Below are 18736 nucleotides of genomic sequence, written 5' to 3' on the forward strand. Positions count from 1 at the left end.
AGAAAGGCTTGGATTAAAAAGTGAGGAGGAGGTCAGATAGCGAGCTTTTGGCACCTTGATTATGTGTGGGCTGTGGGAGAGGGCGGTATCAAAGGTATTCAGTGACTTCAATCTTGGGTGATTAGGAGAAGCTGATTCCAGGATCCAAAATAAAGAACACAGGAATCAGCAAGTACAGAAGGGAAGAGCATGGAACCTATCTCAGGTGTGTTCAGTCTGAGGTTGGACGTCTTACTCCACAGACAACTGGAAATGAGAGAAGTCAAACAGAGAAGGCATGACACCCATTCCCATGGAGTGAACTGCTGAGTTCCTGAAATGGAATGAGGTTACCAAAGAAGAGTGGAGAGAAAGAGGCAGAGGACAGAACTTCAGCTAGGGGTAAGAATAACAACAAGGAAGGACAGTAGAACGAAAACAGGGTTCACTAAACTTAAAGAACAGGTCCAAGTCCCAGCGTCATCAGCTAGACAAATGCAGTGGCTGGTTACACTGGTGGTCCCCGGTGAGCCTCACTTCCCTTCCCCTTGAGCATGGCCTGGCTCTGTGACTGGCTCAAACCAGTGGAATATGGTGGAAGTCATCCTATGCCAGTTCTGGACTTAAACCCTAAGAAGGCTTTTGCTCTTTGGGGTGCTCTGAGCCACCATATAAGAAATCCAGTTACCCTTCTGGAGAACCCATAGAGAGAGTAGCCCTGTGACTACATGGGGAGAGAGAGCCCCAGCTATTTCAGCATCCCAGCTGAGGCCAGCCTTTTAGCTGTCCCCAGCCAGGTGCCAGACATGCAAGCGAGCCATCTAAGACGTTCCAGCCCCCATCTGATGCAGCTTCATGAGAAATCCCAAGAGAGACCAAAAAAAAAAAAAAAAGACCTGTCCAGCTGAGCCCCCATCCACCCACATAACTGTTTGAAATAATAAATTGTCTGTTTCATACCACTGAGTTTGAAGTGGTTTGTTATACAGCACTAGATAACTGAAACCACAAGTTAATCAAAACTTACCCTACCCTAAGTTTTCTTGCCTGCAAAACCAGTTAATAACTCTATCATTCTGATAATAGGTTTGCCATAACGGTCAAATGAGATAATGTGTCCAGTGATTCTAAAGTGTTTCCATTAAAGCACCACTGGTGGCAGAGGACAGCAAATGACACACATCTGGGATCTGGAAGTTGTGGCTGTTTCTTGAAAGATTTATGGTTTCATATTAAACATCATAGCCAGTTTTGCATTCTCCGTGTATTTTCTCCAGTTCCATGCACCCTGGTTATCCTGTGTCTTCACATCCTCCTACTGCGTCATGGTGAAGCCTCGGGGTAAGAATACCCAGTTTGAAAGATGTAGGTGCATGTGAGCTGTGAATGTGCAATGAAGGAGAATCACTGGTGAGAGGAGACAGACAAGGAGTGGTCAAGGAAGGCAGAGGAGAACCAAGAAATTCCCAGGTCTTGGAAAGTGAAGGAGGTTTGTTTAACAATCAAATGCTGTTAAAAGCCATCGGATTTGGCGACTGGTAAATTAATGATCTTCAAAATAATGATTTCTTTGGTAAGGAGGCAGGAGCTGGGGGTAGAATAAAAGTAGACAGAGTGGGTTCTTTGAGAACATTGGGAGGGAAAGGAAGAGGATATAAGTTCAGGAAGGAGTGGGGATCTAGAGAGGAATTTTGTTCTGTTACGTCTTGTTTTGAAACACAAGAATGCTGCACATGCTTTTAATGATGGGGAAAAAAGCAATGAAGAGAGGAAGAACTTGAAGGCTACAGGGAGAGGACTGATAAATACGAGATAAGGTTCAAGAAGAGGCAGGAGGCTTAGGATGGCTAAATACAAATAGAGGTAGAGGAGTCAACCTCAGGGAGGAGAAGGAAGAACCACCTCTGTAACGGGAGCGAAGGAGTGGAGGGTGGCAGAAGAAACAGACACTTAGACGTGGAAGAGAGAGGGAAAAAGTTCACGTTTTGCAGCTTCAGTAGGACACCAGGTCACCTGCAGAGAAGGGGAGCCTGGAGGCTCTAAGAGAGTGGGAAAGATTTAATGTATTGGAGGAAAGACAGAGGGAATCAGTTGGAGACAAGTAAAAACCCAGGCAGCAGTGAGAGTCTGGCTTAGGGTAGAGAAAATGAATTTATTGTGGCATCAATCATTGACCTCATTCAATGATGAGAGAGAGAGAGAGAGACAGAAACAGTGAGTATTTGCAGCAGTGGGGATTGAGAAGTCAGCTGTTGGGAGGGAGTGTCAGAGAGAGGACGCCTGTGCTACCAGAGCACCAGCGGCCAGGTGGAGAGTGATCCAGGCTGAATGTGTGTTCGGGGGCCTAGGGCCCAGGGTTGGGACGTGATGGACATGGAGAACACACTCAGCTGAAGTGAGGGGTAGGAAACGCTCCATATAGTCAGAGGCATTTCATATTTGCAGTTGCACATTTTACCACTGTTAAAATTTGAACAGTTGCCAATAATGATGTGTTCCATCATTACTGTCTAGCTGTTAAGTCTGAGGGACTGAAGTAAAGAGTACAGTGAATGGGTTGAGGAAATTAAGACTAGTGGATTTGATGTGTTGTCTTATGGTGGCTAGTGTCACGGTCAGTTTTATGTGTGACCTTGGCTTGGCTACAGTCCCCAGTTACTCAGTCAAGCACTGATCTAGGTGGTGTTGTGAAGGTACTTTGTAGCTGTGATTAAAGTCCACAATCAGTTAACTTTAACAGAGTAAGATTATCCTAGATGATCAGATGGGCTGGATTCAATCCGTTGAAAGGCCTTGAGCTGTTCTGTGCATTCACCCTTCCAGTGTTAAGCAGGATGTGAAGACCTGCTCCAGTGGAAATGTTCGTCTTTTGTTTAGTTGATATGAGAATGGTGGATTTGATTCAGGACTTGAGCTGGGATAAAGGAAACAAGAATCCTTCCTACTTCTCTCCCTATCCCTTTCTCTCTTCCATGGGCCAATAAAATAGAACTCCGTTTGAGAAGCAAATGTTTCCTGAGTCGTTCCTGTGAGCAGTTGGGCCTGAGGGGTAACAGAAGGACTTGAAATACTTCACAGAAAAGGTGGAAATTGTTCCCCAGCATTCCACTGACCAAACCCTGGTTTGATCCTTGCCTTTAGGAGTGTTAAGGAAGCTTTTAAACTTTCGATTCAAAACTGTGCACGACCTTTCTGGAATTAGAAATATATTGCTTCCATCAGCACTTCTCTGATGGCCAAAGGTGTGACAGGTCAGATGAAGCAAATAAATATGAGAGAGATGATCCTGTGTTGTGTGTTGGGTCCCTGCCCGGGAGCCTCATGCAACATCCTCTTTGAGCATATGGTAGAGCTTTCCTATATGAATATAAGAGAGAACCTGATCCAGCCTGATATCTGCCCACTGCCAGTGCTCTGATTTGTCTGGGAATGACTGGCTTCGTGCCGGATGACAAGGCGGAAGCTCTGTGCGTGTGAGCTAGGGAGCCTCTTTGGGGAGAACTTATCCAAAGGGAAGAGGGAGCCGGGCACGCTGACATGACCCAGTGACATGACCCACTGGGGAGTGCAGTGACTCCAAGGACACGGTATGTATTGTGTGTTGCTGGATTCTGATACCCCCCCAGAACCTAAGCGGAGAGGGGATTGTTGGTAAGAACTAGAAGAGCTGTTATGTTAAAACTATAAATATTCAGATGTCAGAAAGTGTGGCTTTAGCAAATGTTACTGAAGTGGGAGGGAGGTTGTCCAGTTCAGTTTGCCATAAACCACCCAACAGCCAGGCGTCGTGGAAGGTCGGGGTGCTGGTGGTGGTGCAGTGAGTGGTGGCAGCGGACTCCGTGGAGTCCAGCTCTAAGCAGAGCAAGTGCAGGGCCAGCAGGAGGGAGCTTGGTCATGAGCACAGAACAGGCATTCCTGGGGACTCCCGGTGGTGCTTGGAAGCTCTCTGCAGGGGAGTAGGGAATAGCCTGTGACACGTGAAGCATCACTATTTCTATGACCCCCGCTCCACCCAGAGGTGGGTTGGGATGGGGGAGGTAAGGTCACATAAGGACTCAGAGAACCCAATGCTTGCATCTGGTGATGGATTCTTCTGCCACATAAAGCTTAGAGTGCCAGCCAAGGACCAGAAGCATCACGTTGTCCATCATAATTCTTGTGCTCAGACTCTTTGTTAATCCTATGTGTTTGTAGGTATGGTTCAGTTAAGTGCCAGCCTGTCCTGGATACACTTCTTACTGTAAGCTTGTCTTTTTGACCAAGGAGATTGAGGCACAGCCACTTCCACTTTATTCTGCTGTTGGGTTGACTACATTCTGGTGACCTTAAATGCCCCTGTCTTTTTTCTTCCAAGTTTCTTGCTTATTATATTTATAATAACAGAGTTCATTGGGTATCACTCTGCTCTATGAAAGCCAATGCATCAATAACGCTCTTATGACCTGCTCTTATTACTATAAACATTGGCATTAAATGGGTGATGCCAACAGGTGAGAGGAGAGGCAGGGAAGGAGGAGGTACTGTCACCATGCACAGGAAGGACTCATCATGCCTTTCAGCTTGACATCTACGAAGAAGCATCAGTTCCTTTCCCTTGTTCCAGTGTATTCTCCACTTGCACGTAAGAAGTTATTCAAAGATGGTGACAGATTTCCCACGTGACCTTTACAGCTGCTAGTTTGATACGACTTTTGGCTGCTTGCTGGAAAAAAAAAAAATTTCAGAGATGAATTGTCAGGACTTTAGCTCCTCTTCCCAGCAGCTTTAGGAACATTCTGTACTTGATGTATGTGAGTGTGTAATACTGAAGAAATACAGTGTGAATATGCAGGAAACAGTAATACACTTTGCTGGCTGCCACAGCTCAAGGCTGCTGTCACTGGTCATAATGATTGAGGAGCAGTTTCCTAACCCCGCAGACTCTGAGAGATATCCCTGCAAAGAAAGCACCTGGGGAAGATTTTCTCTGACGATGTTTTTCCATAATAAGGAGTAAAATGTTTTCCATGAAGGGCAGGGGTTGAAGAAGCAGTGCATTTGAAGACCTCCTGAAAGGAACGTGTGGCTGCTCTCTCTTCTCTGAGCTCTTGGGAATTGGGGGCTCCGCTGGGGAACTTGTCCTCCTCCCATCCATACAGGGACGTTGGCCCTTTGGTTCTAGGAGAGCAGGGCAGTGAGGGTAGGACCAAAACAGTGCTAAATGTTCACAGGAAAGGAGCTCTTTCGAGGTAAGAGCTTTCAGGTTATTGCAGATGGTGGGGGCAGTGCAGGTATGGTGACCAGAAGCTACTGAATTCCAACCTGCTGCCAGAACTTTCTCAGGGACTCTGACAAACTTAAAATCTAAATAACATATTGTGTTCTTTGCAACTGGAACATTTTGATGACTTCTCCTCAGCTCACACAGGAAAAGAGTCTATCACTACTGGGTCTTTTGTAAAAAGAGATTCTTCTAGAGAGAGAATTTGTTAACTGGCCAGATTTTGGTGTTTTAAAAAAAAAAAAGCCTGACACTGACACTGATCCTGGTTTGCCGAGAAACAAGAAATTCTGTCTGCATTCTTTTCAGTGGGAGCTGAAATGTTTAACCACCTACATAATTCTCTTTCACATAAAAATGTTAAAGTTGAGCAAATAAACAGTGATTTCTTTTATTATTATTTACAGAGAAGAATATGGCCACCAGGAAGCATGTCTGCTAATGTGTTTGGCCAAGTTCTCCATAGAGACAGTGATTAATAGGAGAAATGAGTGGAAAATTAGTGTACACAAATAGCTATTGAGAAATGGGGTGAAATGCTAATGCAGTGACCTTTAAATCTTCATTTTTCTTTATTTCTCTGAATGCTAATTAACGGACGTGTTCGGCACTAGGGGATTTCACGTCCAAGTCCATATCCCTGCTAAGTGGTATTCTGAGAATTTCTGGAGCTGAGTCTCAGAGGAGAGCTGACCCGAGGAGGCTCCCATCCCTGCTGGCGCACTGTGGCTTTTCCTCTGAGAGCAAAAAATGCCATCGTCCAGCAGCTCATTAGCATGGCTGTACAGCCTCTGCAGTTAGCAAGGTAATTAGTTTCAGAGGTTAGTGGAGGCTGGGGGGGTTGGAGGCACAGCATGTTTATTGACTGCTGTCCCTGGACAGCAGAACCACTGCCTGCTTGTTAAAGAGGCCTGAATTATTGCCTGCCTAGAGCTCTAGGACCTTAGGAAGAAGGAATGTGGTAACTGGGGCCTTCCATGAAGCAAAGGGCAAAGGTAAATTTGTAATTCAGGCAATAACCTTTAGAGTGATGCCAAGGGATGCTTTCTGGAAAACACTGCTGTCATGTAGAGAGGGCAATAGACTAAAAGTGTGTGCTGAGTTTGGGTTGGGAATTCTTATCATCTGGGAGGAAGAAGAAACAGCTCAGATTGAATGAAAATGAGTTGGAGTTGTTAGCGAGGAAGATCTTCGAGATTAACTTTTTTAAGGGGAACTTTAAATTTCTACAAGTACAGCCCTTCCATAATGGAACTGTCAGGCAGTAAAAGTTCAAGCAGAGGTTGGATGGTCATCTGTGCCTCTCTCTGTCTTTAGTTTTCCTCATATGTAAAATGGGACTATACTACTACTTACCTCACAAGGTTACTATGAAGATTAAATAAATTAATATTAGAAAACACATATTAAACTCCACGTAAGTGTTTGACATTATTATCACTGTTATTACTTAATCTATAAAGGATGTAATAGTAGGTTTGGGTAGGATATTGAACTAAATGATCTCAAGATTTCTCCAAACTCTTGGGTCCTACGACTCAGTGGTTTAGTGGTAGAAGTATTTTGCACCCCACCAATAGCTCCGGTAAGTTTTAATCTGGGGCACAGTAATCCAATAGATGAGTCCCAGTAGATGTCTTTAGAACAGTGACGATCCTTCTGTATGACTTTCTTGACCTATTTAGAGCCATATGTACTTATTTTTTATTTATTTATACCCTACTTTGTTCTTAAAAGATTATAGGCAAGACATTTAAAGTAATTTTGAATGTGCTTTGGAAGATGTACTGAATTAAATTTTCTAGACTTGTCTCTTGTTAAAGCATAGCTTTTAAAAAAGAATTTTAAACCATCAAGTAAATTGGTAGATTGTGGGGACTAAATCTAATATTTTTAAAAGCATACCATATGGATGCACTGGGGACAGACAGTGGAATAGGAGGAGAGAGGGGTAGGAAGAGGAGAAGGACATCAAAAATGTGACTTACAGTAGTTTCAAATTGTAGAAGAAAACAAAGGTCAAAGACAAGTGTCCAGCGGACACAGGTTACCCAAGAGTCCCCAAAGCACCATTGCACTGATTTGTGTCCAAGCGTGGACCTCCTGATCAGAGTCTAATTATTCTCCATTGGAACCATCAGATGCTACCATATGGGTGACATTTAAAAGATGACTGACAGAGCTCCTGATGGAGAGGATGACAAAGAGAAACTCTGCTGTGTGCCAGATGCTTTACAAACATCATCTTTTTAAATTGTCACTAGAATCCTGATGAGAAAAATGAGATTCATAAAGATAAAGCAACTTGCCCCAAAGCTATCGATAGTTCATAAGTGATGGAGGTGGAATCCCTAGGAATGCCTAACTCCAAAATCCATGTTCTTTCTAATACTCTCTTCCTCTCTGATGTAGACCTGTGAACAACCAGGATCCAGTAATACTGAAATTTGGGAGACAGAGGGCTCCTCCATGTCTGTAATTTATGAAGTTGTGTATCATTTAATCTTTCTAAACTCTCTCTCAACTCACATATAATCTGGGACATTTAAGGAAACCTGATCATATAGTTTCCATTTCTGGATCCAGAAACCTGTTGTCAAGGGTGATTTACATTTGAGAAGAAATTACTTTAGAAGGCTATAACTTGATACCAAATTGGAAAAGGGTCTCGTTTTCTTCATAGATGAGCCAAACCCTAAGTCTTTAAGGAATAATTTTATCATAATTGTACTACTAATATAAACCATGTAGAAAAGAATCTTTTTTTCAAAAAGCCTGGGATGGGATCTGGGATCGCTTTTTGAAATCAAGTTGCTACCTAATAGTAGTAAGGCTTTTTCTATCCAATGTATTACTAATTTCTAGTGTGATGTCTAACTCTGAATTGGGTTGTTTAAACCACAACTCAGGGAGTTAAAAAACCTTAGGTGCCAGCATACTATTCCAAATGCCCCATGATATTAGACTGCTCGAATTCCCCTAGTGTCAGGCCATTTTTCCTAAATTCTGCCTGATTCCAGAGGGAGATTTCATAGAACAGTAAGATTCTTTGGCCCTTCTTAGCAAAGGGATAGAGAAGGATATAAAAACTCAGTTACGGACACATTGCATTAGCCAAGCAGTGACTGTGGTGACATCTGAGTGGATGGTGTTATTGTCAAACTCAAGCCTGTATTCCACAGGAATTCCATTTACTAGTCCTGAAGACTTATCCCCCTTGATAAGCCAGCCCTCTTCTCTGTTGATTCCTTCCTTCATGCATCTCATTCATCTACTTCCTGGAGTCATCAGATGATGCCACCAACACTAGCAGCACTGGAGACTGGCCCAGAAGGGGACTTTCAGTGTGGGGGCTTTGTGACAGCTCTTTCCTACTCGGATATAGAAGGGAAAGAAGTGAGCAATACCTTATACCATCTCATTTTACAACATAGGGTCATTGGCCGCTGTCTCTGACAGCTTCTACCAGAGATGATATTCTAGATTCCTTACAGATCCCACTTTGTTTTGTGTTTTGCCCTGGCTCTTTCCTGATGCCTGAACTTAAGGAATTATTAACATTCTCAAGCTGATAAAGGGAATCTACAAAAATATCTATAAACAATACTTAATAATGAAAGACTGAATGCTTTCCCTTCAGAGCAGGAACAAGGCAAGGATGTCCACCTTCACCACTTTCATTCAAGATCATACTGGAGGTTGTAGTCAGTGCAATAAGAAAAAGGAATTAAAGGTAAACAGATTGGAAAAGAAGTGAAACTGTCTTTTTTTTACAGACAAATGATCATGTATACAGAAGCTTCTAAAAAATCTATAAAACAACTACTGGAGCTAATAAGAAAGCTTAGGAAGTTTGCAGGATATGAAATTAACTCAAAAATACCCATGTATTTTCATATACTCTCATTGAAAAATCTGAAAATGAAATTAAAGAAATAATTCCATTCAAAATGACATCAGAAATAGCAAGAATAAGTTTAGCAAAAGAACCCAAAACCTCCATAACATAACATTTACAATGTTCAGAATACCATCTAAAGTTATTTGACATATAAAGTGTGATCCAGTCTCAAATAAAAAGGCAATCAATGGAAGATGGCCTAGATGTTGGAATTCTCAGACAAGGAGCTATTATAGCTATGCACTATAAGGTAATGGAAAATATACTTGTAATAAATGAGATAGGAAAGCTCAGCAAAGAAAAATAAAATATTTAAAAAAATCAAATGAAAATTCTAGAATTGAATATTATGATAGCTAAAACAAAACAAATACTGGATGGATTTAAGAGCAGAATAGACACAATGGAGAAGTGTCAATGAACTTGAAGATAGATGAAGAGAGAAAAAAGATGGAAAGAATGAACAGAGCCTCAGAGATGTGAATTAATAGCAAAGGGTCTAATATATGTATAATTGGAGTCTCAGAAGGAGAGGAGAGAAAAAATAAGGCAGAAAAAAATGTTTGAAGAAATAATAGCCAAAAACTTCTCAGAATTGGTTAAAAAAACAAATTTACAGGTCCAAGAAACTCAATGATCCCCAAGCAGGATATATAAGAAAATCATGATTAGACACATATTAAACAAGGCAGCTAGGGAAAACTGATATATTATATACAAGGGAACACTAATTTAAATAACTGCAGACTACAGAGGTCAGAAGATAGCAGAACAACATCTTTGCCATGCTTAAAAAAATAAAGAAAAAAACCTGTCAACCCTGAATTTTACATCCAGCAAAAATATTCTTCTAGAATGAATATATATTAAAGATATTTGGGGATAAAAGAAAGCTAAGAGAATTCATCAGCAGCAGTCCTGCACTAAAGAAATGATAAAGGAAGTTCTCCCTGAGATGAAATGATACTGGAGAGAAACTTGAAACTGGAGGGAACTTGAATCTTCAGGAAGGAGTGAGGCATGCTTAAGATAGTAAATATATTGGTAAATATAAAAGACTAATTTACCTCTTAATTTCTTTAAAACAAATAGAACTATTTAAAGCAAAACCTATAATGTTTACTGTAGAGTTTATGATTGATATATATATATAGATGAAATTCACATGACAACTATAGAATAAAGGAATAGAGTATAGAATAAAGGAAAAGGGTTGGGGGGATATGTTCCAAGATCTCCAGTGGATGCCTGAAACTGAAGATTGTACCTAACCCTATACATACTGTGTTTTTTTCCTATACATACATACCTATGATAAAGTTTAATTTATAAATTAGACACTAAGAGATTAACAACTAATAATAAAATAGAACAATTATAACAATATACTGTAATAAAAATTATGTGAATGTGGTCTTTCTCTCTCTCAGAATATCTTATTGTACTGTACTCAACCTTCTTGGGAGATGTGAGATGATACAATGCCTACATGATGAGATGAAGTGAGGTGAATGACACAAGCATTATGACATAGCATTAGGCTCTTCACCTTTTCACTTAAAGGAAGCACTTTACGGCTTCTATTTGGCATATGTGAATTGCCAGCATCACTACTCTTGTTCTTGGAGGCCATTATTAAGTAAAATAAGGGTTACTTGAATACAAGCAGAGCAATACCACGACAGCAGATCTGATAGCTGAGAGAGCTACTAAGTGACTAATGGGCAGGTAGGTAGCATATACAGCATGGATATTCTAGACAAAAAGACGATTCATGTCTCAGGTGGGATGGAGGAGGATGGCTCTTGCTACTCAGAATGGTGTGCAATTGAAAACTTACGAATTGTTTACAGGCATACCTCGGAGAATTGTGGGTTTGGTTCCAGACCACCACAATAATCACAATAAAGTGAGTCACATGAACTTTTTAGTTTCCCAGTACATATAAAAGTTATGTTTACACTATACTATAGTCTATTAAGTATGCAATAGCATTATGTCTTGAAAAAGTACACATCTTAATTAAAAAATACTTTTTTTGCTAAGAAATGCTAACCATCATCTGAGACTTAAGCAAGTCATAATCTTTTTGCAATAGTAACATCAAAGATCACTGATCACAGATCACCATAACAAATGTAATAATAATGAAAAAGTTTGAAATATTGCAAGGATTACCAAAATGTGACACAGTGACACGAAATGAGCAAATGCTATTGGAAAAATGGTGCTGACAGACTTGCTCAATGTAGGGTTGCCGCAGACCTTCATTTTGTAAAAAATGCAATATCTGCGAAATGCAATAAAGCAAAGCACGATAAAATGAGGTATGCTTGTGTTTCTGGAATTTTCCATTTAATGTTTTTAGACCGTGATTGACCTTGGATAATGGAAACCATGGAAAGCGAAACTGTGGATAATGGGGGGTGGAAGGGGTGGGCAGGGAGACTACTGTAGTTGAGTAAATAGAACTACGAGAATTGCAAGATTCTTATATTTTATGTAAAGCGGTATAATAATAACTCTAACTAGAATGAAAACTTAGAGATGGATATCTTAATCACCGCAGCAACGTTAACAAGCAATGCAAAAGAGTACAGCTAAAGCGCCAATAAATAAAGCTAAAATGGAATTCTAAAACATGTTAAGATAATTCCAAAGAAGTCAGGAGAGAGAGAGCAGAAGAACAAAAAACAAAACAAACCAAAACCAAAACCAAAACAAAACAAACAGAGGGGGCAAACAAGAAACAAATAATGAAAATGGTAAGCCTAAATCAAAACATATGAATAACTATGTTACATATTAATGAATTAAACAGTTCAGTTCCAAGGCAAAGGTTATCAATACGGATTTTAAAAAGCAAGACCATATTTTAAAATTATGGATTTAAAAATGCTGTCTATAAGAGTTGCACTTTAAAAATAGACATGGAGGGACTTCCCTGGTGGGCCAGTGGTAAAGAATCCTCCTTCCAATACAGGGGACATCGGTTCGATCCCTGGTCGGGGAACTAAGATCCCACATGCCATGGGGCAACTAAGCCTGCGCATGCCACAACTACTGAGCTCTCACGCCTCAGTGAGAAACCCCACGTGCTGCAAACTGCAGAGCCCACTCACCCTGGAGCCCGTGCACCACAACTAGAAAGAGAAAATCTGCATGCCACGACAAGAGAGAAGCCCAGGTGCCACAAAGAAGAGACCAGAAGAGTCTGCGCACCGGATCAAAAGATCAGCATGCCTCAATGAAGATCCTGTGTGCAGCAACTAAGACCCAACGCAGCCAAAAAAAAAAAAAAAAAAAAAAAGAAAAAGAAGAAAATAATAAAATAAAATAAATAAATATAAAAAAAAAACAGACGTGGATAGGTTGAGAGTAAAAGACTGGATAACAGATACACCATGCAAATAGGAAGCATAAGAAGGCCGGAGTGGCTATATTCATATCAGAAAAAATAGATAAAAAGGGACATTTCCAAATGATAAAAGGGTCAGTTCATCAGGAAAACATAGTCATAAATGTGTATACGCCAAATAACAGAGCTTCAAAATACGTGAGGCAGAAAAGGGACAGAATTAAATGGATAAATGTCTCTATGTAGCATTATAGCATTACGTAGATATGTTTTAGACTCCAAGTTTACAATTCAGGTTAGAAAGCATTTATATTAATAACATTTATATTAATGCTTACTATATATTGGCTTTAGGGAATACAGAATAATATGACAAAGTCCGTATCTTCAATGAGTTTACAATCTTACTGGGACATGAAACTTGTGCTTAGAATACAATGGAAGAATAGGAAGTTTTAGAAATAGGAAAATAAGACTTTGTCTTCTGTTCCCTTAGTATTGATACATGGTACAAAATAGCCACATTGATGCATTGATACTAAACAGCCACTTCCGTGAAGGTGACAGCAAGTACCAACAGAACACACAAGGGAAGAACACAGATCTAGGACCTGGATCCTAGACTAAAACTAAAGCAGAGTGTAATGGATATTGAGTTGACTTCCCAGTCATTCCTTTGTACTTCTAATGAAATGCCACATTTTTTGGTCAGATGGCATCGACACCATTCCCAGATTCAGAGTGAGATTTGATTAGTCAGTGAGTGTAATCTCATTGCCGTTGCCGCAGCAATGGTGTTGAGGTGACTACTGCCTGACAGTGGCAGGGAACATGCTTTTATTTCCTGCTGCCTGTGGTCCAGGGACTGTGCAGTTCTAATTGCTTTTAGTGTGCCTCTGGATGAAACTTAGTAAACACATTTAAAGCACTTTAAACAGTTCCTGGTTTAAATGGTGCAAAGTAAATGCTTAACATATTATCTGTCTATTGTTGTTGCTGTACCTGTGTTAATTTTCATGGAAGGTAGAGCAGAGAGACAAAAAAAAAATCACTGAATTTTGGTGGTGGCATGGTTGATTCTCTGGGTCATACCAGTCTTAAAGCCCTTCCAAACTCTCTAACCAGTTAGAGGTAGGTTTATTATTTATTTATTTATTTATTTATTTATTTATTTATTTATTTATTTATTGGAGTATAGTTACTTACAATGTTGTATTAGTTTCAGGTGTACAGCAAAGTGAATCAGTTATACATCTACATATATCCACTCTTTTTAGATTCTTTTCCCACAGAGTTAGGTTTCTTGATTTTTTTTTTTTTTTTCCACCTTGAGAGTTCCTAACTGGTACTCAGTCAGTGTGATTTAACTCTATGTGAAGAAGGACAGTTTTAAAGGGATAATCCTCAGCATCCCTATGGTGATTGAATTTATTCCCCATATAATTGTATAAACAAAGTGAAATTATAGACTAAACAGGACAGGTGACTCTCCCCAACTTCCACCATCCTTTATCTTTTGCTAATTGGTTTTGCAACAGGCGCCTAAGCAAATTCTCTGGCTCCAGGCTTGTCCTGTCCCTTCTAATCCATCCTTCACACAGCTGCCAGAGCTATCTTTAAAATACAAATCTGATCGTTTTACACATTCACAGGCACTCACATCCATGCATTATCTGCTTAAAATCTTTCTGTAGTTCCTGATTGCCTACTGGATTTCGTTCAGACGTCTTAGCATGGCCCACGTGGTCCTTAAGACCTATCTCAGCCTCCCTTTTCAGTTTTGGCTCCTAGCACCCTCTCTCACAAACTTGATGGTCGCTATATCATGAACATATGATGCTCTTGAATGTCTTCAAGCCTTTGCATGTGCTATTTTCCATGCCTTCAAGGTCTTTCTCCTGTTCGCTGTATTGGGGAACTCTTCCTTATCTTTGAAGACCCTCAAGTCAAATATCATCTGATTAAGGCTCATTTCTTGCTAACCCTGGCAGAACCATTAGGATATGATTTATTATAGGAATTTGACTTTAAACAATTGTGGAAGCCAGTTGACTGGTAAAACAGCCTATGGGTGGTTGTCATGTCTGCCTTCAGGGCAGGCAGTTGGAAAGGGAAGATGGGGAAGAAGAACAAATTGGAACCGGAATGGGACCTATGAGGGTGAATTGGAACCTGTGTTGTTGGTCTTTTGCCACCTTGAAGCCTCCAACTTTGTTGCTGTAGGTGTCTGCTGCAGGAGAAGCCACTGCCCTTTGTCATGATACTTGATATGTACTGAACCAGATCAGAGATGCTGAAGGAGGATGTAGCAGGAGGTGGAGCTGCTGTGAGCCCAGCTGCTGCCTGTCCCCCTTCCCCGACCAGGTAAGCCAGCAATAAGCAGCCACATGTGTGAGATATGCCAGCACCCCTTGCCCTGCTCCAAACCTCAGAGTGTAATAAGAATAAGGCTGTTTCATTTTTCTGTCTTCCAAATTTCCCATAAAATAGCTTTCATGGTCCATGCTAACCTGGAGCTTTAGAGTGAAGGGAATTCTGAGAAACATGTATCCAGCAAAACTTATCTGACACAGTATGAATCCATTACACCCCCATATCTTCCTTTTATTAAGTAATGGTTTTTTGCCGATATGTTTCCACCATTAGGGTCTAAATTCTTTTTTTTTTAAATTAATTAATTTATTTTTATGGCTGTGTTGGGTCTTCGTTTCTGTGCAAGGGCTTTCTCTAGTTGTGGCAAGCGGGGGCCACTCTTCATCGTGGTGCACGGGCCTTTCACTATCATGGCCTCTCTTGTTGCGGAGCACAGGCTCCAGACACGCAGGCTCAGTAATTGTGGCTCACGGGCTTAGTTGCTCTGCGGCATGTGGGATCTTCCCATACCAGGGCTTGAACCCGTGTCCCCTGCATTAGCAGGCAGATTCTCAACCACTGCGCCACCAGGGAAGCCCGCGTCTAAATTCTTTTGAGCAAGTAACAGGTCTTATTTATATTCGTATTTGAAGCACCTAGCTTAAGTGGAAGGTACTTAATCAATGTTCAATAAAATAAGTAATAAAAATATATTCTTACACATAATGACTTAACACAGTAAAATGCTTGTTTCATTAATATTGTTTCTTATATGTATTTCTTGGTGGTTGAAAAACCAGTGTTTGGCATGTGTTTGTATGACCACCTGAGTAGTATTCTGGAGAAGAGAGGTTTCTTAACATCCATGCCAGAATTGAATTCCAGAGGGGAATAAACCTACTTCATTGGTAAATTTTGGTGGGGTACTGACTGCCTCAAAGGATGACAGCAAAGTATTCCCTTTGGAATATATTGCAAAGCTTTCCAGAGAGGTGGGAAAGGTTAATTATTTTAAGCATTTGGAACTTGGCAGTAAGTAAGATGGAACAAACATACTGACTAGACATATGCTATAGAATATTCCATAAAGCTCTCTCTGGCTGTAGTGATTTACACAGAGAGCTGAACATATGGCAGGATTTGTTTGGCTTTTTCTCTGGAATTGTCTTTCAGGACATGAGCTGCCACCTAATTACCCACTCACATTATACTCTGCATTTCCATAATTTGATTTCTCAAAGCCTTCAAACACTCAGTTTTTGAATTTATTTTTAAAAAATTAATTTTATCTGACCTACTAAAGAGTTATGGGTGTTTCTGGGAGACATTTTTAGAGTGCAAGGAACGTGGACTCCATCTCCTGGCTCTTTGACTCTACATCCTATCAAAGCCACTGTGTCTTAGAGAGGTAGTGATTTATCATCCTACAAAGAGAAGGGGCTTGGGGGGAATAGTGGGAACAACTAGGATCAAGCTTTTACGTTTTCTTCAGCACCTACTATGTGTAAACATGTCTCAGCAGAGCAATGCTTCTCTAAGTTCTTAAGGGTGAGTTGAAAACCAATTCAAAATTACAAATCTTTACTTTGGATCATACATGTAAATGATGCATAAATTTATATTTTCATTTTTACTTATAACTAATGACCACTGTCTAACATTCTATAAAACAAATTATTAAGGCTTATTGAAATTTGATATTTATAAATTGACACATTAAGAAACCTGACTAGGCATAACAGATATTCTACTAAAATGTCTTGATTTTAAAAAGTTTTTATTGAGCATATACCCTATAGATAATTGGAATTATTGAAAATTTTGAGAAAGAATGCATCTTTATCAGTACAGAGTGAGTGTTGCTTTGGGAGGGTCATGGCTTTCCATTGCTGTTCTAGTAGTAATCAACTTATATCTGTAGCTCTTACTTCTATTAAAAGCTTATTTGTGTGTGTGTGTGTAATACTGCACAATTCGTTTTTTGGTTTCTGTTTAGTTTCTCTCCAGTTCGTGTGATCATCCAGTTCTTTCTCTGCTGAAAAGTAGGGATACGTGATGTTGGTGTCCAGCACAGATTTTTGTCCTGCTTAAGAAGGCCTCACTCCAGTAAGTTAGTTGTCCGCTGGTACAGAGAGACAACGACGTTACAGAATAATCAGAGGATGGAGAGCCGGAGACTTGGCACTGTCAGTTTACTTTCATGGTAATCATCTGTGCTGATGCTTTTCCATCTAGTTACTATTTTTAAAATCAACATTGTTAACAAAATCGTTTTCCCGATGAGGCAGTGTTCAGCATCCACACTCAGCTCTGGGGGAAGCAGGGAATGGACTGGCCTTCAGTGTCTTGTCTCACACCAGCAGAGAGAGCTGAGTGAATGGCCCAGGGTAATAAATGCTCTGTCACGCCTTGCTGCTTAAATATTTTATAACTTTTAAGCTCTATTAAAGGAAATGATGTCAAGAGTATTTAGTGGAGATAGCTTCTAGCAATGGCTTTTTATTAAGGAAGATGACACCAATCATCCAGCTAATGATGGAATGAGAAAAGATATTACCCCGATGAAGACGGGCTTACTATCTCCATCCCTGGAATGGTTGACTGTTGTTAGAAATGGTTGGGCAAAAGAGGGCAGGAGAATGGACTGGCACGACTCAACCGAAATGCTTGTGTCTGGGTTTCTTTAGTGGAGAGACATGGTTGTAGGAAATGATCTGTGACTAACACAGTTTTTATTTTAGTAAATGCTAATCTTTACTGTGTCTAAAGAGGATTCACTACTCAGAGAACAAAGTGCATTCTCTACCCTCTCTCTTCAACTATTTTGTGTGTTGGCTAAGGGTGAGGATATCTTCACAATTTTTCAGTGTCCTTTCCATGATTGCATTCCATGCCTTGAATCTGTCACATGCAGGACTGACTTATGGGCCCACAAGACTTTTAGGGCCCTTGAAAATGTTTTGATTTCTTTGAAATCAGAAGAAAAAAAATGAACTTTTGGGTCAAAGAAAATGTTTTAATATATAATATTAATATATTCATATTTATACCAACACAGTTGTTAAATATAATTTTTAAATAATTTTTTATGAAGGAGTAGGCCCACAAAGACAGAAGTGCTTGGGGCCCCCATGAAAGTCACAATGCATTCCTAAGTGGGCACGCCATAAACGCTTATTGATTAATTGAAAAATAATGTTTGGATGCTTCAGTGTATCTCTCTGAGAACTCAATTATGTTCATGGTACTCTGCAAGAAGGTTGATGTAGCAGGCAAGAGCACTGGACGGTGATCCAGGAAACCTGAGCTTGGACTCACCTCTGTCATGTCTATTTTTTTAACATTGGGAAAGTCACTTAGGATCCTGGACTCTTTTTCCTCATGCCTAAAAAAGGGTTTAGATTCAAATTCTAGGCTCTCTCTAGTTTAGAAATACTATTATGCTAACCTAGAACAGGTAGCTGAGGTTCCTTCATGAAAGATTCTAGGCAGATAGTAAGAGTAACATTTATTGGTTATTTCCTGAGCTCATAGTAGGTGCTCAATAAACAGTTATTGAATAAAGGACTTTGATGCTGCTGGGTTCCTGTGAAAACGTCTGCTCTCTCAGTCTCTGACTGTAGGGTAGGTAGATGCTTAATTGTCTAGGAAGAAATGTGGAAGGCGATGATCAGGCCGTGAATCTCCTGATGCTCCTTTCCAAACCTGTGATTCCTTCTTGTTGAGGAAACTTGAGCTCTTGTTTCCTGGCCGGGCTTAAAGATGTCTGTAAAATGACAGCCTGTGTCTTTGGATTCAAAATTGAATTGGCAACAGGATGGACTGTCCAAGGGCCCCCTGGGTTCAGGTTGGCCTCCCCCAGATGACAATATCCGAGGTAGAGGTG

This window comes from Balaenoptera acutorostrata, chromosome 3 (genome assembly GCF_949987535.1).
Source record: "Balaenoptera acutorostrata chromosome 3, mBalAcu1.1, whole genome shotgun sequence".
NCBI lineage: Eukaryota > Metazoa > Chordata > Mammalia > Artiodactyla > Balaenopteridae > Balaenoptera > Balaenoptera acutorostrata.